Genomic DNA, 23569 nt, shown 5'->3' on the forward strand with positions numbered 1-23569 from the left:
ACAGAGAGAAGTGCTGGTCACCGTGCAGCCCTGGCATCGCATGAGGGGCATATCCAAAGTCGCTCTCGCTCCACCAGTGAAAGAAATAATACCGGGAATACCTTCACAAGCTATCAGGCATCATTGTGGGGCAGTACAGGAGGGAATTACAGCGCAAGAATCATATATGTCTTGCTTCTCACAGTGAAGAATTTATATTCTTCACTAGTGAATGCTACAGCAGCCTTCACTGTATGCTTTTAATCTTGAAAGACATTAAAGTAATGAAACTATCACATCAGAGCAAGATTTCTTCTGGTGGAAAGCATGCCTCAACTTGTATTTCTTAAAAAGAATCAGTAAAATAATTGGCAAAGCAAGCTATTCTGATTTGCAGAATCAAACTGTATTCCCTCAACAGATGAATTTTTCCATCTATTTGTGAGAGTCCTTCTGTGTTTCATTTGCAACAAAGCCTGAAAAATATGAGATACTGAACTTGAGAACTTCATTATAAGTATAAAGCCAAATAACTGTTTAGAGTCCAAAATGGACTTATTAATAGAAACCAAAATTAAAAGGATAAGCCCAAGACTTACAGCAACCAGCCAATGACAATTCCAGGAATTATCCAGTGTTCAATTTATTTGAAAGAAAATAATAATATAGCCCTGCACTTTTAACAGTCAAAAGAGATGCCAAACCAACAACTCCAAAGACCAAACTTCTATGTCTTGTCGACACAGTAATTATAGCACAAGCAACAGAAGTGTACTTGAAATTATTTACAGAAAATACTTGCCCAAGTGCCTTATTGCTACCATGGAGAGGCCACCATTAATACCAGCCCAGGACCGCTCCACTGACATTTCCAAAAGCCAAAATTCATCACTGCTGATCATGTCATTTCTATCTCCAGTTTTTTTAAGAGAAACAGAGAAAGGTGGCTCTATGGTGGTCCATGGAAGTGCTTACTGCTTTCTCCTCTGCCCTTGAGAGCTCTGCTGGCTGCTACAAGAAGTCAGGGCCCTCATGCCAAACTTCTGCTGCTGGAGCTGGAGGAGCTGGGTCAGATTGTGCAGGGAAGCACTAAGGGAAGGGAAATCTGTCCCAGCACTGCACAGGCAGAGGGGATGGGATTCACGCTTGCTCCTTATTTCCTCTGCATCTGCAAATAGTAGCCAGGATTCGATGATCCTTACGGGTCCCTTACAACTTGAGATACTCTATGATTCTATGATATTATGCTAAGCTATGTGAAAAAAAAAAAAAAAAACAAAAAACCCAGAAAAGAATATTTTAAATAAGACTTCTAGCCCCTGTCTTTTTCCAAATTATCTGTTGTGATTAGTTTGCAGTTTTACCAAATGTAACCAGGAAAACACATTCATCAAACTGCTTTCCCACCTCTCAGTTATACCAAACCACTTCTAGTATATGGAAGATCATGGAATAAAAATCCATATGGGGTGACTAAATAAATACACAGATGTTGCATCCAGCTCAAATAAAGGGTTGTGGACTGAGATAGTATTAATGGAGAAATAGCACACGTGTTACTGTATTTTTCAAGGCATCCCACACAGCTATTTCATTTTTCCACCTTAAATGGGATAGTGCAGTGCACCCAGAGGCTTTATAATTCTGGTGATGCACAGGGTGGCAGAAGCAAGCCTTTGGCTATCTCCCAACTCCACAAAACTGTTTAAATGAAAGCCGCAAGGGCCTATCAGACATTAACTGAGATGAGATACTGGGTTGGGTGGACCTTTAGTGTGACTCATTATGGCCATTCTCCTGTTCTTCACTGTATGCTTTTTATCTTGGTTTTTTACATGCCACTTTTATAGCAAAAGGGATGTTTAGAGTGAGTGGAAACAGTCCCCTGGGGTAAAATGGTCTAACTTGCACAGAGGGATTCCAAACAGCTTATGTAAAGGCCTCTGCTCTGAGCCCCCGAAATGAGGGGTTGTAGAGTACACCAGATAATTTTGAGTATCTTGGAGACTTGCATCAAGACTCAGGCAAGTTTCTGTGCATCTCAGAGTAAATTAAAGGTAAACCCATAGCAGTGCTACTAAGCATCAGGCCCTTGAACCACGACCCGCAGGGCAGTAGTATAAGACCCTGTTCTCCACCAAAGCAGAGTTAGCAAAGCATTATTTCTATCATCTGCACCAAAGGCAGGAGAGAAAGAGAGTACAATAAAGATTGGCTGCATCAGCCCATGCCCTGGGAGTGCATGGTCAGAGACAGAAAAATTACAGCCTCCCCAGTGCACATTCAGTTTTTGTCACGTTTAAGCGGAAAACTCAATGAAGTTTGGAAATTAGTGACATACTGACTCACCTACATGCTGTGCCATTTCAGGCAGCTTTAACCAATTAGACAGTTCCTGCAATGTATTTCTTGCTTTCTTCTGGGCACTGCAATTTTGCCGTGCAGCAGCATTTTCACAAACAGGACCACTGAACACCTCTGACTGGGAAGGAAATTGAACTCAGGTTCCCTCCCTACACAATGGATATGTGCTACAGCCATTACTGAAACCAACAGCCTCTCCTCGATTTTTTAATTAATTCAAGGCTGCCAGTGTGTTAGAGATAGCAAAGGCATGCAACTCCCAGGACAGCTTTGCTGCACAGAAGTGCACAGAGGTTCAAATGACAGCATCTCCTGTATGCATGCACAGCAGAAGAATTTCACATGCAAATTAAGCTTTCAGTAGGAAATTTAGGTGCCTAAGCAGATTAGGCAGTATTTGCACTTTGCATTTATGATGCCTAAACGGAGCACCTTCTGTATCTCAGAAGGCAGTTTACTGATGCAGTCTTTCCACATCCAGCTTTCCACCACCCAGATAAGCATATCACTTTACTCTTCCCAGGAATACTCTCTGAAGAAACTTTCTATTTAGAGCAATTTGGAATCTTTCAGCATCAAAAATATTTGCTCTTCAGTGCAGTTTTGTCACTATTCAAACTGGGGAATGGAGAGAGAGCGATTTCCTTTCTCTGAAAACCCCGGCTTCTCTGCTGCATGAAGATTTCTTGCTGAAGAACTACACTGAAGAAATATACTGAAAGGAGGAGTTCCTTCACTTCTTCCCATTGCTAGTTACTGCCTAAGAAGGAAGCCAGGAAGGGTATGATTTTAACCTTTTCCAGCATTCCGAGAAAATAACCAGACTAAAGGTTATATATATTATCTCACCTTCCAAGTATGAATTAACACTTCTCTCATATTACATCACTGTTTAAACATCTCTTAATTCAACTAGAGATCGTTAGGCTTGGCCTACAAAGGAACAAATATTAAAACATTACTACAATAATGATTGAAAGGACATACAGGAGATTCTTTGCATTGCCAAAACTTATGCAATACTACAGAAACTGTACAGCAAGAGCAAAGCAACCCTGAAAATCCTGATTTAGAGTCATTAAATAATGTGGAAAAGTAATGCAATATTGCACCATCTTCTTTTTATATTTGTTGTGCTTTCAAAATTAATGGGGTTTACAAATAAAATGTTTGGGCAATTTACGTTTAACTATTTATTCCTAACTCTACCATATACTACCCGTCCTAAGCATTCAAAAAGTCTATGAGGTTACTCCAAGTCAGTTACTTTTATCAAGTAATACATCTGCATCTGTATTTATTTCCACTTGGATTTCAGTCCCGTTCTGCATTCATGTTTTCCACATATTGTTTCTCCTCATTTAGTTTTCTTGGTGGGCACAACTGATGAGGTTATTATACTTGCAAACATTTAAAAGAATAACAGCATTTCCTGGGAAGGGTGAAGCTGTGAAGGCATCATTAATTTAGGCTCTTTTTACACATACATATACATACATAAATGCAAGATTGTATATAAATAGATAAAATCTCCTACAGTGATGAGTACATTAGTATTCCCCACACCATTTCTTTCTGTTTCTACATTGGAATGAACTATTTTGGCATAATAACCAGTATAATTACATTCATACCAGGAGTGTTCTACAACATTAAATACATGATTACACAGCAGTTCAGATGAGTTTTTATTAATAGAGGTCAAGAACAAAAATTATGTGTTTAAGTTACACATATTGGGAGTTTTCTTTATCTTTTTAATAGTTAGTACTATTGCAACAAGAATGAAAAGTAGTTGTAAAATGGTTCCGTTCTGGCTAAGCAATATCTATACTTAGTCTATATTAAGGATACATGGCTATACAGAGAGTATACAGTTCGAGGTGTTTTATTTCTTAACCCTGAAATCAAGCAGAAAGCATTGCCTGGACTCCCTTAAAAAGAAAAGGCTAATGGGGCTTTTGCTTGGACCCTCCCTCCCATCCCCACCACCTTTGCTCTCTTTTCTTTTTACAACAGTGGCAAGGGTAAAAGGCACAGCTTTGTTTCCCCTCCCTCTAAAAGTCTAAAAGCCTACCTGACAGAGTGACTAAAGAACAGAGACCTCCAGAGCTGGAGAAACACATGAAAGAAGTGAGGAGAGATGCAGGCGAAGATCTATTGCAGCTAAGTGAGTATATCAAGTCAACAGCTGCAACAATGTGAGCTGTGCAGTGTTGATGACAAAGCGACCTGGGTTAGCTGAAGGTCAATGTCTAAGCACCTGCAGAAAGTGAATGAATATTGGAGACCTCAGAGAAACAGTAGCATCACATCTCATCTGCATTTTCAGAAATCAATCTCACCTGCTGCTGAATATGCATCTGTGGTCCCTCAAGTACGCACTAGCGTGGTCTGTTCCTGCTGCTCAAACGTTATTTTGGATTTCTCCCCCAAAGCTCAGTGAAGGCACTAACAGCTACTTCAAGTTTATGTTTGATGTTTCATTCCTGCCACAGCCACAATTTAAATCTCTCATCAAAAATGGTTGACTTAACAGTCAAAAGAGCATTGCCCAAACTACTGACAAAGCAAACCACTTCAATCTTCACCCCAAAAGACATTTTAGGGATAGGTAAGAAGAAAAACAATGAACCTGTAGTTTGAATGAAACTATTCTGCACCATGATTACAATTTCCACTATTAGAGGTATTCAATATAAACAAAATAAACCCACAGGAATTAGGACTACATGGTAAGATTACACTCCATATTTATAGCTTTGATACATACACTGCATAAAGTATTATGCAGATTATAAAAAGGAGCAAAGAGGATTAAATAAATTATCATATTTTTGGCAGATTTTGGAAAGGCGGCTTTGTATCAACTGTATAAATGCTTTATACCAACTTCAATGCTGTACATCGAAGACCAAAGCAAGCAGTTGATACATATTATATCCCAAGCAGGAAGATTCATATTTTTGAAAGCAATGAATCCTCTTAAGTGGGATTGGCTGATTGTTTATTTTTCCTATGATTCAGTAAAGCACAGCAAACCCACAGACTTCTCCAGTCTACAGCAGAGAAAGTTTGTATTCATGCTCCAACATCTGAAGTCACAGCAGGTTTGTGTTTTTAAATCCAATTTATTCGGGTACTTGCACTTTGTTGGATTTATTCCCACTCTAAGAGGATGCTGTGCCAGGTGCTGGCAATTAGTTATTATGGGTTAAAGAAAAGGAGGCTTACCACAACATTTGAGCTGCTGGACCGATACACAACTGATTGGAAAACAATACAGGATGGGCAACTTATGTAAGCAACCACAGTTGGCAACTCAGCGTTCTGGCTGCAACAAATGAAATTGAGGTCTCCCTGGAACACATGATTTCATCCCGCCTGAGAAAAGCCTGTGCTGTTATTTCTCTCTTTATCAAGCAACTTGAGATTCCACAGAATTTTCCCTCCTTGGATGGACCCAAGGAAAACAAAACAGCTAATCAATAGGATAAAATCTGACACTCCAACTGTACAGTTGAAATTAACCTAGCATACGATAATAGGATTCTGCGTAAGAAACATTTGAATCTACTCCTACAGGAAATCACAAAGTTCAAATTTTGAATGTGCACATGTATATCTATCTATGTTACCAAACAGGGAAACAGACAACAATTTAATACAAATGACTACCTGGAGCAATAGTTCGGGAGACCATTTTGTCTGAGCTAAGGAATGTAGAGTTCAACTGGGCCAGCGACAATTGTTGGTAAACAGAAGGTAAACAGTCACTGGGGCACATAATGCAATAACTGGAAATTATATATAATAATTATATATAATTATATATAAATTAGCAATGAAACCACTACAGAAATTGGCTCAAGTCTCAGAGAAAGGTACAACAACCTCTAATAATGAATGTTTATAGAGGCATAAAGGAAACAGAAAAACGGAACCAATCCAGGTAAGAACTTCTAATGCAATTTAAAGACTACATTTGGATCATGTCTAGTTGACAAGAGGTACATGGAATTCCTCATCCATTACTGCTGTGGTCTCAAAGTCCTCAGGAAAGCAAGCCAGACAAGGATTCAGAAACATTGTCAGTGCTACCAAATTCAGCTAGGTCCTGATATGTCAGATACACATTTCTTCCAATAGATCCTCACTCACTTCTTTCTTTTCCCCTAACGTTTATTTTCTTTCCATCTTTTTATTTCTGTTCTCCACTTTTAAAAAAAGGACGGTAGGGCTGGCTTAGCTAAGATATTATTTGCGATGTGATGATTACAACATTTGCTGTGAAAACAAGACAGAAGCAGTAAGAAATACACAACAGGTGATTTAAAGTAAGTTTGGTATGTGAAGAAAAGAATAAGTCTTTGGGTTGTGTTTGCCTCCTGCAAGTTAAGGCCCAGCATCAGAAATAGAAGTTATTATTTTCTGTCTTCCTATCTTTTTCTTCTATTCATTTGTCTTGTTTATCCCCCAAACAGGTTTGGATTCCAGCATCAAGCACAATGAATCAAGCCCATTAGTGTTATTCATAGTCTTTTTCCACAAATTACACTTAATGCTATTCTCAGTGTTAATTTAAGTACTGTCAAATGCTGGAGGGGATAAGAATGATGACAGACCCCTGCTTTAGCTGAAGGTTTCAAAACTTTATTTGAAAGCTTAGTCCTTTCCAATACTTTATCTGCCCTCCCTCTTTTTCCATCATTTCCAGAAACATTCAATAAAAGGCAAAAGAGATTAATTTTATTTTTTTTTAAATAGCAATCCATGGGAAAAGCTGGTTAAAATCTCTGTTCAAGCTTCAAAACTTGATTTTATTATTTTACACTATAGAATGAATGGAAGTTTATTCCATTTAGCTTAGTACAACAGCCTTTAGACTACATATAAAGGTATCATGAAGTAGATTGGGCTTTAAAATATTTGATTATATGTTAGCATTTTGACAATGATATATAAACTCACAGACTTCAAACCAAGAAGAGTCATATGAGGTAAAGAGACAAAAAAAATTTTAGGTTTTCCAATTCCATGTTTTTTAAATGATAGGTGTTTTTTACTTAGTCTTTTTTTTACTGAAAATACTGACAAGTCATTCAAAGGAGGCTGTAATTGCTGAAGGAATGGAAATAATAGAAATTCTAGAGGAATTTAGGACCTGAACTAGTGAGAACTTTGAAAGAACTCCAGTTGTCTTCATCGGAGCTAAATTGGACCCTTAATATTTTAAACCGTTTCCTGAGGGAAGAAAACAGAAAATTACCACATTCATGCTCAAAGGGGAAAACATAAATATTTGCTGTTTCAAGTATATCCAAAATTTGGTACTTTGAGAAACACTCACAGTTCCAGACACGGTATGTTCCCAAGCAAAAATTAAAACCATGCAAAATTTACATGATTAGTTGCTTTTCACCTGCAAGAAGACTAAAGATACTCCAGCAAGTATTCAAGCTCACTTTCTTTACAATGTGATGACTCTTACAGCCTGTTCTATGAAGACAATTATTTTTATTACATTCATGAAGTATAAAACTCCTTCCTGGTCCCTGCCATATGTTTTTCCTTCAGTCCACCAAGCAACTAAGGACACAGTAGCTGCAGAGTTGAGTAACTAATTAACGGACAAATCAGACCAAGAAAGTTTTGCAGAGGTGCAGGGTGGGGAGAAGGCCAGAGCCATCCAGCACCACACAACACGTGTCTCTGGGTACTCCCTCCCCAGAAAATTCTTGTGTTTTCCTCTGCTTTCAGCTTTGTTTCACACAGGTAAATATCATTAAGAAAAAATATGAAGTAAGCCAGCAGATACCATACAAACCTCACCCTGGATGTTGTAAATCGCTTTCTGACAGGAGAAACACCAGTATTTCCCAATCCCCCAGATGGGCGTCTGAACAAGGAGCTGGTTTAAGTTGTCCACAAAAGCACACACATTTAGAAGAGAAATGCCATTTCAACATCCATACAGTTAAGTGAAAGTTCACCTGCTTTGCTAAAGCCATTATGTGTGACCTTGGGAAGAGAAAGGATCATCCAGGATATTTTTGTCTCCTGTATGCATAACCTATAGATTGTTTACAAGAAACTGGATTAAGCTGCATTTTTAAGAAAAATATCTAATCTTGTTTTAATGACTCGAGTGTATCCCTCCTCCCCCAAACTCCCTTAATCTTCTCCACTGTCTAATCAGCCCCACTTTTAAGAAACTGCATCTTATTTCAAAGATGAATTTGTCTGAATTTCCAGCCACTAGTTCTGCCCCTGACTTTCTCAGCAAAACTGAGAGGTCCCCCCGACTCCTTTCTAACTATATGTACATACTGTCCAAGCCACCACTCAGTCCTGTCCTTCATATACTAAACAACTTGACCCTCATAAGATTCATATTGCTATATTTGTTTTCCAAATCCCTTCTCTGTTTTCTTATTTCCCTTTGAATTTTATTTTTGACATAACGTTTTTGAGGTGTAGACATATTGCAGGCACAATATTTTAGCATGTTTGTTATTGTAAGATCGCAGATTAATTCCATTTCTACTCAAAAGCCTTGTACTTCTGTGGTGGGATGACCCTGGCTGGACACCAGGTGCCCACCGAAGCCACTCTATCACTCCCCTCCTCAGCTGGACAGGGTAGAGAAAATATAACGGAAGACTCGTGGGTCAAGATAAGGACAGGGAGAGATCGCTCAGCAATTACCGTCACTGGCAAAACAGACTCGACTTGGGGAAAATCAATTTAATTTACTACCAATCAAATCAGAGAAGGGTAATGAGAAATAAACCAAATCTTAAACCACCTTCCCCCACCCCTTCCTCCTTCCTGGCTCAACTCCACTCCCAGCTTTCTCTCCCTCCTCCCCGCCAGCAGCGCAGGGGACGGGGAATGGGGGTTGAGATTGGTTTGCCACATGTTGTCTCTGCCACTCCTTCCTCCTCAGGGGGAGGACTCCTCACTCTTCCCCTGCTCCACTGTGGGGTCCCTCCCATGGGAGACAGTTCTGCATGAACTTCTCCAACATGGGTCCTTCCCATGGGCTGCAGTTCTTCACGAACTGCTCCAGTGTGGGTCCCTACCATGGGCTGCAGTCCTTCAGGCACAGACTGCTCCAGCATGGGTCCCCTGCGGGGTCACAAGTCCTGCCAGAAAACCTGCTCCAGCGTGGGCTCTTCTCCCCACAGGTCCACAGGTCCTGCCAGGAGCCTGCTCCAGTGTGGGCTTCACACGGGGTCACAGCTTCCTTTGGTCATCCGCCTCCTCCGGCGCAGGGTCCTCCATGGGCTGCAGGGACATACATGACTTTGTATGCTTGAATTTTCACATGTGATACTTCATAGTTGGATACATAGCTCCGTATCTGTATCGTAACTGCCTAGCTATCACATTCTTGTTTCATCATGAGCCATACACTTGGTGATGCTGGGGAGTGATTCTCCCACCACTAAGCTAGCAGAACCATAAGTACCATCTCATCTCTCCCTATGAAAAAGTCCCTGAACCCTGTAATACTGCCATTTACCTCCAATAATAACCATTTACCTCCAATATCTTTGCTTTTTCTTTTCTCTAACTCCAGACAACCTATACTATTGGCCACTTGTTTAATCTTCAGACATTCACTAATCAGGACTTAATAGTACAATAGCAGTACAACTCCAAACATCCAGGATACCCTGAGAACTACCCTCAAGTCTGAGAGCTGTTTGTTTTTACAACAATTACAACAGTCAGGGCCATGCAAATTTGTTAAGCACTTGGAAATTCTCAGAACTCTCTATGTTCAAAACTGCAGAAAATTATTCCTCAAGCCATTGCAGATAACTCCTCACAAGCTGGCATTGCAAGGATGCAGTGGGGGTGGAAGGCAGCATCCTGTTCCGTCTTGCCAGGCTACAGCACATGGGAAGGAGGCAAATTCTTTCCTCCCACTCTATGTCTATGAAGAAATCTTCAACATATGGGTCAGAGAGTCATTTGGGCCCCAGAGATAAGATTTGCTGCTATACTCAGCAGTGATCCCAAATGGTCATAAGCACACATCACCCACACACCTCTTAGGTTTCCACCAGGGAACCAGAAGAAATAAGGCACTTTTTTCCCCTCTTTTGAGCAATAATTAAATATTATTTAGCATAAAGAGCATGCTACCTCAGACTACTCTGACAGATTATATCTGTTACAATATTATAGCCCATACAGTAAATAGCTGAAGACTTTCCCTTCATACCATTCCACTTGCAACTTTTCTGTTCAAGAGAACAGAGCAAACAGTTCTGCCCTTTGTTTCTTTTTGACATTAAGGGGCCTAGAATTTGTTAATAATTCAGGAGTATCACATTTCTGAATCAACCAACTTGACTTAAATTAGCAATGGGTGAATTAAATGGCCATTAGAGGTTAGAGCAGTTCAGGCAACATTTTTTCTTTCAAAAGCACCGACAAATTTTTCCAAAGTAGTTCCCGTATTTCAAAATATACAAAATGTGTAACTTCTTTTCCATCGAGCCCATTAAGAAATACCTACTGTCAGCAGTGTAGGTTGCAAAAGAACGAATAAAACAACATGGCACACTTGCTAGGGCCTATGCAAGTTGCTTACACTGTATATTGATGCTATTGGACAGGCCTGAACAAATTTTATACTTTCGTGCATAAACAGGTGTATAACTTACCCACAAATTAAAAAAACAGATTTTATAATGTCATTAATTTTAATACATGGTTTTTTAAAAAGGTGAAAGGAATACAATATGTTATTATTGGTGCCAGAAATTTGACACTTCTAAAGATGCCAGATGCATTTTCAGACATATTCCAGAGTTATTCAAGTTGAGATGGGCTTTTTTTTTAAATGTCAAACTAGCACTCTTAGAAAAATGGGTAGATTTGGGGTTGGTTTGTTTGCTTGCTTGTTTTAAAAAGCTGAATTTATATACAAGAGGGAATTCTATTATATTCTGTGTTCCCAAGAACACAAAATCTTGAGCATCACTTACAGTGTTTCAGAGAAAACTACTTAAAAGGTTCCACTTGAAGCTAAGGTTTATAGAGGTGGACAAAAGCACCATGCATACAGTCTTAGTGACTTCATATAAAGAAGGCTTGTAGAGATAAATTCATCTGTTAAATGTCAGTTCCAATCTGTATTTCTTAGAGTAAACTAAAAGCCATGGTTTAAAAGCATTTCTAGCACAGATTCTTCAGACTGTGGTGTTCCACAGCCTCCCTTTTGGGCCTTAACCTTCTGCAAGCATTCCTAAGAGTTTGACCATTTATCACCAGAACACTAAAGATGCTGGAGGTAGTAATAGCAGGTTTTTACATTTTTGCTCCAGCTGATTTTTAAATACTTGGTGTAAAGTAGTTACTTACAAAATGAGGTGCTGCTAGTGCCTGTCATGACACAAACGAAAACCTCCAGATTCATCAGAGTTCAGCGCCTGCATTTATGCTATGGAGCACCAACATAAAATCATTTGGTTTGTATTTGCTCTCCATGATGCACAAGATTCATGTTGATTTCTATACTGTTATTAGAAAATATCTATTAGCTTTTAACTTGTGGCATTCATAAACTGTCAAAATATAGCAAGCCAGCAGCATGAACAACCATTAAACAAACACGGAACAAGATAAAGGAAAAAAAAAGTTCTATACCCAACTTATCCAACCTATAGAAATGAATAATTTATGTTGGACAACATACACAAAGAGATCAAAATAGATCCAGATGAAGAGTGTCAAAACATATTCCTTTTTATATGATGTTCTCTGTCTATGAAGTTTGCTTCATAGACAAAGTTTTAGTAGACTTAGTTAACATGAATTAAAAAAGACAGGTTAAAAAATGCATTAAAGCTTTATTTCTATATTTCAGTCCTCTGCTAAGGTAAGAGGTAAGAACATGGTACAACTAATAGGTGTTGAAACCTCTGTACCAGAAGGCAACCTCCTGGTGGTAAAGGGTAGTCTGGAGTCAGGCACAGCTGTTGCTGGGCGAGTCTTGTCCATCAGTGCTACAGTGCATCACTGAGTGAGTGTCAGACACAATTCTTCAGCTCTGCTCAGAGACATATTGAATAGGAAAATCTTAAAGAAGCTATTGAGTGTGCTATTGCTCAAAGCAGTATGAACAATGCATTTGTGTGCTTTAATTTTGCAGCTTTGTTTCTAATACAGCAACACACACACACAATGTTTGCCATTACCCTTGACTGAATAAATCAGACTTTTCACGTAGCTTTCCTCTTCATCTAATTAGAAGCATAATCTCTACCATAGTTGACACATACACATCTCACTTTGGTCCAGTGTAAACAACAGATACTTCCTGAATGATGCAGCTTGCTTTTGGAGGCCTAAAACCCAAAACAAATCAGATGTCTAGAGTTGATGAACGTCAGTTACGCCACAAGGATCACTTTAGAAACTGAAAATGTGATACCTGTATTTATGGCTCTCTGCAGTGCTGGCAAAAAAGGGCTTGAAACACACAGTACCACCCACAGTTACACCATACCTCATACTTCTCTGATTCCACCTCTATCCAGAAGCTCACCATTTAAACATTTACCAGAAATGTAAGGTAAATGGTTCAAACTGCTTCAGATTGAGGAAGGAACTAAACCTCGTTTGTCTTTTCTGACTAATGCTCTAACCACATGACATAAGAGTGAAAAATACTGCTTTTCACGAAACTTGTCCCAAAAACACGTCTTAAAAACTCCTGCTGGATCAGGATCCACAGGTGAGACAGAAGAATTTCTACTCTGTAAATCTTTCTAGGAATCAGGCTTGTGCTAGGTACCTACTGTGCCACACAGTTCTAGGCATGCCTAGCATCAGACGTATAGGTGCGTAGGAATTTTTATTGACAGAAACGCAGGCATACTGACTTCAGTTACCCCTGGGGTTGAGTTATCTGGGATTGAGTAGAAGCAAGAGACTCTATGGCATTTAAATGTTGGACCTAGGCATCTAAAGTAGACGTTACATACCAACATCCTTAGGCCTTTGAGGAATGATATAATCAAGACTCATTTCTGTACCTGAGGGCAGCCCTCTCTAAGCTAGAATGTACTAGTAATGCAGAGCACAGATGCTCTGCAGTAGATTCTGTGTTTCAAAACAGAGATGGAAAATTTAACTTAGGTGCTGTTTGCTGAAGCTACATTGCCAGAAAACCTGATTTCAGTGGCCTCTCCTTCTCAGGTTCATTCTTCCAATTTTTCTGTGTTCCCATGTGTCCCATGGAAGCCTGAAAATCAAGTTTCTTTACTGTGAATTGGCAAATATAATTAATTTAACTTCAGCTGCATCACTATGCTCCTCACAGTCTGCCCAGAAGTAAGACCAGTTTTTAGAAATTTGCAACCACTCGCCCAAAGCACTTCACTGGTTTCAGTTCTATACAGATTTTGATGGTCCATTCATTAATGGTTCATTCATTAGCACAAGCCAATAGTAATATACCTGCACCAAAGTATATAGAAAATATTCTACAGAATTTAATACTAAGGGAGAGATGGACAAATTCCTTTTCAGTAAAGTTCAATGTGTTTTTATATAGTAAAGTGTATTATAGTCTACATTCTCTGCTGAAGTATAAAAAATATGTAAACTGTAAAATAAATATAGCATTTACCTGCAAATTGTAAAACTAGCACCTGTGGGTTCAGACAAAACCAATCATTGTACAGACACAGTGTCACTCCTTCAACTTAAAATGACTGGGTGGACTGCTGTTTCCACTCAAAAAAAAAAGCCCCAAATAAATTAATAAGCAAATTCAGTGGATCATAAAATCTGCACCTGGACTGTATATAATTTGTTGCATTCAAGTCTAAATAAAACACAGCATTGTCTGTAGGACTGGGCCTCCATACAAATCAAGTCAGGAAGTCATCAGAATAAATAAGCGTACACATTGTATAACTTGAAACTTTAAATAATGGCTATTCTGTTTCCAGTCACAGAATGATATGCCATGCTCTAACCTTCACCTAACATTGCTTTTCATGTAAAAGAAACAACCACAATTCAAGAAGTATTCCTTGAAATTCTATTCCCCCAATTTTGATACAATAGTTACAAAATACAAAACTACTGAAATATTGAATACTATGAGAATACTAACTTAATATGTTCTGGCACATGTTATAGAAGCTCTATTTGCCAGTGCAACAAGGGCTGTATTTGCCCGTACTCTAAGACCACCATAGTTATGTAAGTGGTCTGTGAATTCTAGATACTCCACACAATAAGCTAATTAATTTCATATGTTTATTTACCACTTCAGAATGACTTTGTATAAAAATGTCATCTCCTTCAAAAAAAAGTCTCATCGGAGGAATCTTTGGGGTATAGTATCAACATCCAAAGACAGTATATATAGTATCATACACTGTTCTCTTACTTAAACTATAAGAAATTGATCCACTGTTTGACTAAAATGGATTTTCTTGCTTCTAAGCCTTATTCCAAGATATGTGATTATACTCTCTGTTCTTATATGGGCTGTGTAATTCATCAGAATTCACAATCAATTTGCAAGTAACAGAATTTAGCTATAATGTAGCCATAACTAGCAACTATACCATAATCCATAAGCACTGCTTTGTATTTTAGATATTTGAAATCAAATGCTGTCACGTATGTTTTGGAATGAACTTGCTAAAGATGAACGCTACATCTAGACACATGGTTATTGGTTCTTAGATAGTATTAAAGGTTGAAAAAGCACATACATGAACACAGAAAGTCAATTCCTTTTTGGCCATATTATAAAATACACTTCTACAACAACAAAATTAGATTTAAAATATCAACCAGTGAAAATGTGTAAGCAAACAAGACTAGAAAATAACCACTTCAGGAAAAAGGTGGCAAAATGCTATGTCACAAAAAGATAATGGGATTATTTCATAATAATTATCATAATAATTATGAATATTTTGCATGGTATCAAAATATTCTCTACATCTTGGCCTATTCATTTTCAGGAGAGAAAGGCTGTCTCCTGTTTATTCAAACAGGAAACTAGGTTAACGATCTAAAGTGATTGTATATTTACTTCAGGTGTCAATCATCCATGCTTGAGCTCTATTTTGGTGTTAGTGTAGTGGAGTTTTCAGGATGAAATCGACATATAACAGAATTTTCTTATCACTTTGATTTCTGAGCAAGATTTCATTGCCTGCAGTTGCCCAACTTTCCAAAGGCTTCCTATAAGTAGTTCTGCAGAAGCAGAAGACATCTATTACCCCAGCTCTATTTAAAAATCAGATAGAGCAAATTAGGAAATGATCCAAAACTGCATGAGGTCAAGTGTTGAGGAGCAGAGAGAATCAGGTCTTCTGCAAAGCACGGAAACTTTTGCAAAGGAAATGCTCTGTTTTGGACAGCTCCAGGGCAGTTTTTTTGAATACCATTTTCTTGCTACTCTCAGGTACCATCAAACCATGAACTACTTATTACCTATAGTAAGTACTTAGCATAAGTAGGTATACTTATGCATACACAAAGAAGAAATTCTCCCTTGCTAGAAACAGAGAGCAGATACCTTATTTAAATCCAGATCGGAAAAGAAAATAAGAGAGAAAATAAATGGAATGCCTTTACTTTTTAGGAAATAAAACTTTAGCTTTTTTCTTGGTACTGCTTGCCTTTCTTGAAGACAACTATGTGCTTCTAAAAATTACGTGCAGCTGTCCTCTCTTTTGAGCTTCCTGGCTTCCATCCCCTTTTTGGCAAAAGTTGTCAATGTTCATTTCAGCTGAGTCATGAGCACGCCATGACCATGTGGGCCTCTTTGCACAGCAAATGGACTTAATCACAGGGGCATACAATTACATTCCTTTCCCTCACTGCAAATTCATCAGGGAATAACAAACATAAAACTCCATTGTCTAGGACCTTAAAAAAAATTGATGTTATTCCTATTCAGCAAATCTTCCTCCCCTTCCCCAGCCCTCATTCTTTTCCACAGTAGTAAAAAAGCAAAAAACTCCTTTATCACTTTATCTTCTATTATACTGCAAGAATGTATTTTTCACAGTTTAATATATTGCCAGCATTTATATACATGTTATCATCAGTGATTTCTCATGATTTGTGCAATACTACATAGGACCTGAAGGATTCTCACTTTTACTTTTCAGGGGTAGGAGGAATCTCCTCCAGGTCTCTTAATTGCCATTATTTCCCCATTCTTCTTTTTCTCTCAACTTCAAGCCACAGTTATTCAAAAAGCCTTTTAATTTATTTGGCTGGTTTGCTTCGGGTTGCCATTTGATCCTCACTTTCTCTGCAAGTGACAGAGTTTCTGAAGGACAAACAGGACTTCTTTTCAGTAGGTAACAGTTTCAGTTTCCTTTCAGTAAGATAATTGGGGGGGTTGTCTCTGAAAATTCCCCTCAACACATGAACACCTTTTATTTTTGCATTTCCACCTTAAGTTTCCTTTTTTTAAGTTGCTATGAGGTAAAGGGCTCCACTCTTTACACAGCTCTAATGTTCTATCTCATTGTTCTCTCTCATGAGTTGACGGTGAATCTCATGGTATATCTCAAAAGTTCTCTCACTTTGCTCTCCCAGTTCTGCTCTGTCCTAATGGAAACCTTTTAAACAAAATGCAATAACAAGGCAGATACCATTCCACTTGGGAAAGGAGGGCACATAGTTCCTTACCAAGACACTGACATTCAGTTCAGCCTATATTCTGCCAGGAGTGATCTACTTTATCTTTCAGTCCTGTGCTATCAAGGCCAAGATTTTAAGAGCTGGAGACTCCCATGTCAACCTTCCATAAGCAACCAATCCTCCAATTGAATGGAAGTTCAGCATTATATAACTTTCCCCTGGGCTTTTGACTTGGGTATAAAGTCTAATCTCAGCCAGCCACTTCCCACAGTTATTTTTTGTTTTGAAACATTTCCCACAGCGCAAAAGGAATGAATTCACAACCCTAACAGTCCAGCAATGGTCCACTCCTGCTTCTTCCATCTTCAAGTCATATTCTGCATAATTCACCCACCCTTTAAGTTATTGCACAGATATGCCTGCCTCCTCTTCTCCACATAGGACACTGCAGCTACACTTACAGTGTTTATTTTCTCCTCTGCCTTTTATTTAACTGGGAATATTATTCTTTCTTCTCTAATTGCAATGAGGAAAGGGGAAATAGTAGGAAACCAGGGTCAGACCCCAAGTGCAAGTAAGTAGGAACATGCTGATCTGGTCAAAGAGAGCTGCAATTAAAAGAAGAGACATTTATTTAAACAGCCATTCTTAGATCCTTGTCTAAGGGAGTCTGTCTCGGCCAGAGCTCCAAAAGAGCCACCCAGGAGATCTCAGATGGTTAAAAGACAAAGAAATTATTACATTTGGTGACACTGAAGGCAGTAAGTACTTTTCTAATTGCACCTATAATTTGAACTTTTCAAGTCTCTGATATCAGGAAAAGAATTGAAGTACCACTTCATACATCTTCCCTCAAATGTATGCATTACACTGACAGACTAGAAAGCTCATCATGGGACTGTGTGGTTCCTCCCTGGCAGCTCCCCTGCTAGTTTGGCAGAAGTTCACACACTTCAGTGAAGCAAGGGTTATACCACAAGATTTTAAACTGAGTTCAATAACCTAGTATTTTAATAAATTGTACTGTTGTTACAACTATGTAATGTTATCTTGACCTCTCCACATAAGATACTGCAAGCTGTTGTGGAATTAGGGAACTCATAAGGGGGTGAGAATTGGAATTACCTACAGAGACCAAAAGAAGCACAAGGTACTCGTGACAACAAAGACTTCCCAACTGTCTGTTAAAGGCTGAGCCTAGACGTACTTGTGTTGTCAGACCAACTCCAGCACTCTTCTCTTATGTGTCTTCAAATCACCTTAATTGGCCTCATTTTTATATGCTGCAACAGTTTTGACTAAAAAGAAAACTTTTGGAAATCATTAACTCTACTTAATGAAGAAAGTACAGACTGTTACAAAATATTTTGGAAAATACAAGCTGGCATGCTTTAAAAATTGTTGGCTTAATCTCAAACTAGAGCTCTGATTTGTTTTGTAGGATATAAATGAGTTCAGGCAAGTTAGAACATGTTTTATCATCACCATAACTGAAGATTTACACAAGAAAGGGGAAAAGAATTGACAATTTGGATAATGCAAATCAGTGTTGTACATTTGATAAGTTGGACTAAATAGAAAAAAAATACAAAGCTTTGGGTAGAGTAAAGGGTCTTTAAAATATACAAAAATGTTCTGAGCTAACCAAATACCAGTGTTAATGTACACTCCAACCACAGAAGCTGGGACACTCTTCATTCCAACAACTCAATTTCTCCCTTTCAAAGATGCTTTTGTAGCATGTTCTACCACAGATAAAATCTTTTAAAAAATCCTACAAGTTTTGTCACATCAGCAAACATACAGCGTGCTACAGCCGCTTCAGCCATGGATATGCCATGTCCAGACAGACACATTTAGAGCCCTCCCAGATAATCTTAACTTCCCTATTAAAACATAAAAACCTCAATGATCACTCCTTTGTTCAAGGTCTTTTACACCCACACACAAACCTGCACACTTGTAAGCAAGTAGACCACTTCTACCAGCAGATTTTACCTATGCCAAAGAAGATGGGGATGGCAGACCTACATCCCAAACCATTGATTAGCACCTTCTATTTACACAGCACTTCTGCCACCACCTCTAAGGACAGAGATGAATGTACGTGAAGCAGCAGCAGGACCTGCCATACCCCTCTGCCGTACATCTCTCTCACGTCACACAGGACTGCACGAGAAGCAAACCTTGCTCTTCAAGGTCACTGAAGTACCGTCTTCACCTCTGCATAGTCCCCTTATCTCTCTTCATACCTCCCTTTATCACCTTTCAACAGCCAGAACAAGTGACACTGAGACCCTAGCACTTTTCCCAAAGCCTGGGAGGGGGAAGAGAGTTGGCAGGGGCCAATGAAGAGGGAAAGGGAAACTGTAAGCTTGAGAAAAAAAGGATGGCTGCAGAGGTGATAAGAGGCACCCACAACATGGGACAGTGAAGAAGACAATGAGGAGAGCTCGTCTGGATGAAGTGTGAGGAAATAAGAGAGATCCTGCTGCCACAAAGCTCCCCCAAACCCTCCCTGGCCTAAAAATGCCCTGAGCCCTCCTCATACCTCTGTCTCCGTGTCAGTTCCTAGAAGATTCCCGACCCTAGTCACACAGCCAAAGGCAGGTGGCCCTGGCAGCCACTTCTCAACCCCACCTGCCCCAGAAGAGCTGTGATTGATCCCAGCCCCTCCTTGTCCTACCCCCACGATCTCCAGAACCCGCTCATTTTGCCACATCAGTATTTATTTCTGTCTACACTGCTAAGAAGCCTCCAGCCTCTCTTTGTTACTAGTTCAGTGTCTCATGCCTCAAACCAGAGCTCCACAGCAAGCTACTGGAACTAATCATGGGAGAGAGAAAAATCTTGGAATATAAAAATCTGAATTATGAAGAGGCCTTAAAGTACCAATGTACAAGGCGAAAATTTAGATTTCCTATGCACTAATGCAGTACTTGTAACAGGCTTACTTTGAACTGACAGAGAATTCAAGGAAAAATGTAAATCTCTCACTGGCATGAATGATAGTTTTATTTTTCACCACATCAAGTTCAAACAAACTTCCCTGCAATTTTTGCATGTTCTTAGTTATAGAGAATGTGTCTCATTCCAGTGCCTGTGTGTTTTAATTAGAGCAGCTATTAGCTTCTCACTGTTTGAATCCTGTTTTATTACAGCATAAAACACACCGATAAAAAGATCAATTACTCAATCCAACATTGAAAGGAAATAAATAACACAAAATTCCAAAAGGTTGACATGTATTTACTTTGTACTCTTACTTCCATTCATAATATTATTCAGTACGATCAACACTGCTCATCTCCCTGGTTTCTATCTGCTGTTAATCACAAATAGCGTGCCTGACATCTACCCTGGAAGGCTAAATCAGTCAGCGCTGCTTCAAAACAACGTCTGTGCAGATTAATGGTAACTTACAAAAGTTTCTTTTGTAAGTCTTACAGTACCCCCGTACCATAGAAAGTAGAGAGAGGAAAAAAGCCTCTCAAGTCATTTTGTCTATGCCCCCAAAGGCCTAAGTTTTCTTCTACCATATATTGCTTTTTACCACAGTTCAAAATGAAGCAACACAGAAGCCTTGTGGGGCTCAGCCTATTTTCATGGGCAAAAGCAGGGAAGAAATGCCAAGCCTTGATTTTTTTTATTTTTTTTTTTATTTAACAAAGCAATATGTATTGCCATGGTGTAGCAACCTCCCTAATAATTTTCTGCTTACCCCTAAATTTTACTCCAGACTAGCAGAGTTGGCTACTTACAAGCAGACCCTGGCTGATGGAGCCATCTCCAATGCAAAGATCTGTGCGTGGTCACCACTGGTGCTCAAGGAGGTGCACTGGATTCTCCAGGCAGAAGATGCACAGGGGGCATCAAACCGTATGCCTCTACATGCTCCAGCACAGGCAAGCCAAGGACGTGCTGCAGAAGGACAGGGTGCTGAACCACACATATCTCTATTGCAAAAAACCCTTCTAGAGACCTTGCTGTTTTGCCTAATTCGGGGAGATAAACTGTCTGACAATCTCCTTGTGACTGTCACCCTGGGATAGATGGCAAAGTTCACCTTCCAGTCTCTGTAGGTTCCCCCTTCCTAAAGCCCACATCTTCAGATGCTTCAGATACCCACTACCGTGCTAATGGGTAGATTTCACACATTTTCAACACAAAATTTGGATCAGTGAAGCTTTGAAACATGTCAGGGTCGCCGTGGCACTAACAGGCCTTTACCGGCCCCTTCCCACAGCCCAGGACCCCATTTCAGCCCCCAGGGCCGCCAGCCCCTGCCCAGTGATGCCACAGCAGGGCCCGTCTCCAGCCCCCCACAGCCCTGCCCTGCCTGGCCATGGGCCCTGCCAAGCTGGGCCCAGCCACAGGCCCATGTCCCAGCCTGGCCTCAGCCCTCCCCTCCCAGGGAGGTGCCCCATGCATGGGGCTGAGGCTGCCCTGGTCCCCCCCCAGCCACCCTGCTCCTGGCTGGGGCGGTGGGACGGGCCCTGGCTGCCAGGCCCTGCCCTGGAGAGCCTCCATGGGGAGCCCCCGCCTCTGTGCCCTGACAAAATGTGTCCTTTCAGATGATTCAGAGAAACTCTGACAGCGTACAGGGCAACAAACTGACATCAGAGAAACTAAATGTAAGACAATGCATTTTATAAGGTGCGTTTTGGTCTCTTCAAGCACTCTAGACTGCCACGCCGCCGCGGGTGAGACGGGAAGCAAGGGAAGCAGCCGAGGAGGAAGCAGCAGAATATGCCGCATGAACAGCATGTCTTCGGCAGGGTTACCGGGCTCAGCTCTGGTCGTGCCAGCTCGAAGAAGAGAAAAAAGGCAGAAACAAAGACATCTTAATAATACAGATGACTAAGGGCATTAAAAAGGCCTGTCTTATAAAGAGACACTGGAAAGACTGAATCAGCTTTATTCAATGCCTCTCTAAAGTAGTACGGGCAGAACACAGGGACACCTAGAAAGAGAGGTTAAGCCTTGTCTGTTCCCACTTTTAGAGAACAGGAATGTTCAAAAAAAATTAAATGATCCTTTTTTGGACTGTGAAGCTAATTTCACAAGCAGTCGCTGGAAGCAAAGAATGTGGTAGAATTTTTAAAATAATGAATATGTAAATTGATAATAACAACACAAACGCAATCAAAGAATAAAACTTGAGCAGAGCAATAAAAACCTCTAGGTAATGGAGGTAAGGGAAGAAAAACACCAAGTCTCATTCCAGCCAGCTATTTCTGTAACCAGCTGGGCTAACAATTGGACTGGGCAAAAAAATTGTTTAATGCTGTAGGACTAACTACACTTTTCAAAGTATGTTTAAGAACTGAATTATAATCCAAGTAATTTCAAAGATGATGATCACAGCCAAGATAGAGATAAATTAAACCAAAGTAGTATTGCCTAATGGACTGCCTGAGACACACCCATATTACTGAGGACCTGAAAGGAGCAATGTGATACAGTTTACAGAACTGTACTTGGAAACTAAGCTCAAATCTGTCCTAACATTTACCAATAAGCCAATTTACTGGTTGTGATGGTGCCAAACCAAGATGTGATGTTCTTCAGCAGATCACCACTGCTCTTAGACTTCAACTGTAAACGCAGTTTGAGCAGAAGAAGAATCATAAAATCTAGTATAAAAGTTAGGCATGTGAGTGAAATACAATAAATGGATTACTGAGCCATGTTTACCTTACAAAGCCGCTTCTTTGATATGCATGATCGTCATCAAGAGCGTGAGTTCACAGGTTGGCCTCCTGGTAGCCTCTGCCACCCCTGGAGCCTGTAAGGGACCTGGAGAGGTCGTGTAGTGTCTCTCAAAACAGGAAGGTACAGTCACTCCTGCCTTAAGCACTTCTGGTAAATGTTCATTAGATTTGATCTTGAAAAGTTCCAGTGAAGGAGGTTCCACACCCTACCTGGACAATCCAATGCTCAGTCACCTGTACAATTAGACAGGACTTTCCCTACCATTTAACTAAATCTCCTGCTGCAGTTCAGCATGCTGGTTCTTGTTACACCTCCACTGATGTAGAGAACAGTTTGTTTCCTGTAACTCTGCAGCAACCAATTACACAGTTGAAGATTGTTATCACATCTCTCATCAGTCTTCGCTGCCCTAGACTGTAACATTCCATTTCTTTCACTATTTTCTCATAGGTCATGTTTTCTAGATCTCTGATCACCTTTGCTACTCATCTCCTGCCTAACTGGTAGGACTCTGCTGGAACTGTGGCGTCCAAAATCCCAGACAGTACTGATACCAGACACAGACGTCAAAGTCACAACTACCAAGAGATGCCATCACGCATCTGCGACGCTCCTGTTATGCATCCCAGAATGACGTTTGTCTTGATTTTGCACATCTTTAATATGCTGTATCCTATCAAAGTCTTCATGCCGAAAACTAAATATTCTAAGGAAAATACTTAGTACAGTTCTTCAAATAATTATTTTGTGCCCATTCTTCAGTTCAGTATTCTGTATTTCAATAAATATTTGAGAGATATATAACAAGCACCCCCAGAATCAATAAGATTTTGGGAAAACTTCCAAGTTTACTGAGTCTAAT

At 39.8% G+C, this 23569-nt stretch overlaps 1 protein-coding gene across 1 annotated transcript in view; it reads right to left on the reverse strand.

Moving 5' to 3' along the window:
* The window catches only part of COL21A1 (collagen type XXI alpha 1 chain), a 116933-nt gene that overhangs the window by 92453 nt on the left and 911 nt on the right, over positions 1–23569 (reverse strand). The gene's annotated exons all lie outside the window — the stretch shown is intronic.

The sequence above is a fragment of the Aquila chrysaetos genome, chromosome 15 (genome assembly GCF_900496995.4).
Source record: "Aquila chrysaetos chrysaetos chromosome 15, bAquChr1.4, whole genome shotgun sequence".
Lineage (NCBI taxonomy): Eukaryota > Metazoa > Chordata > Aves > Accipitriformes > Accipitridae > Aquila > Aquila chrysaetos.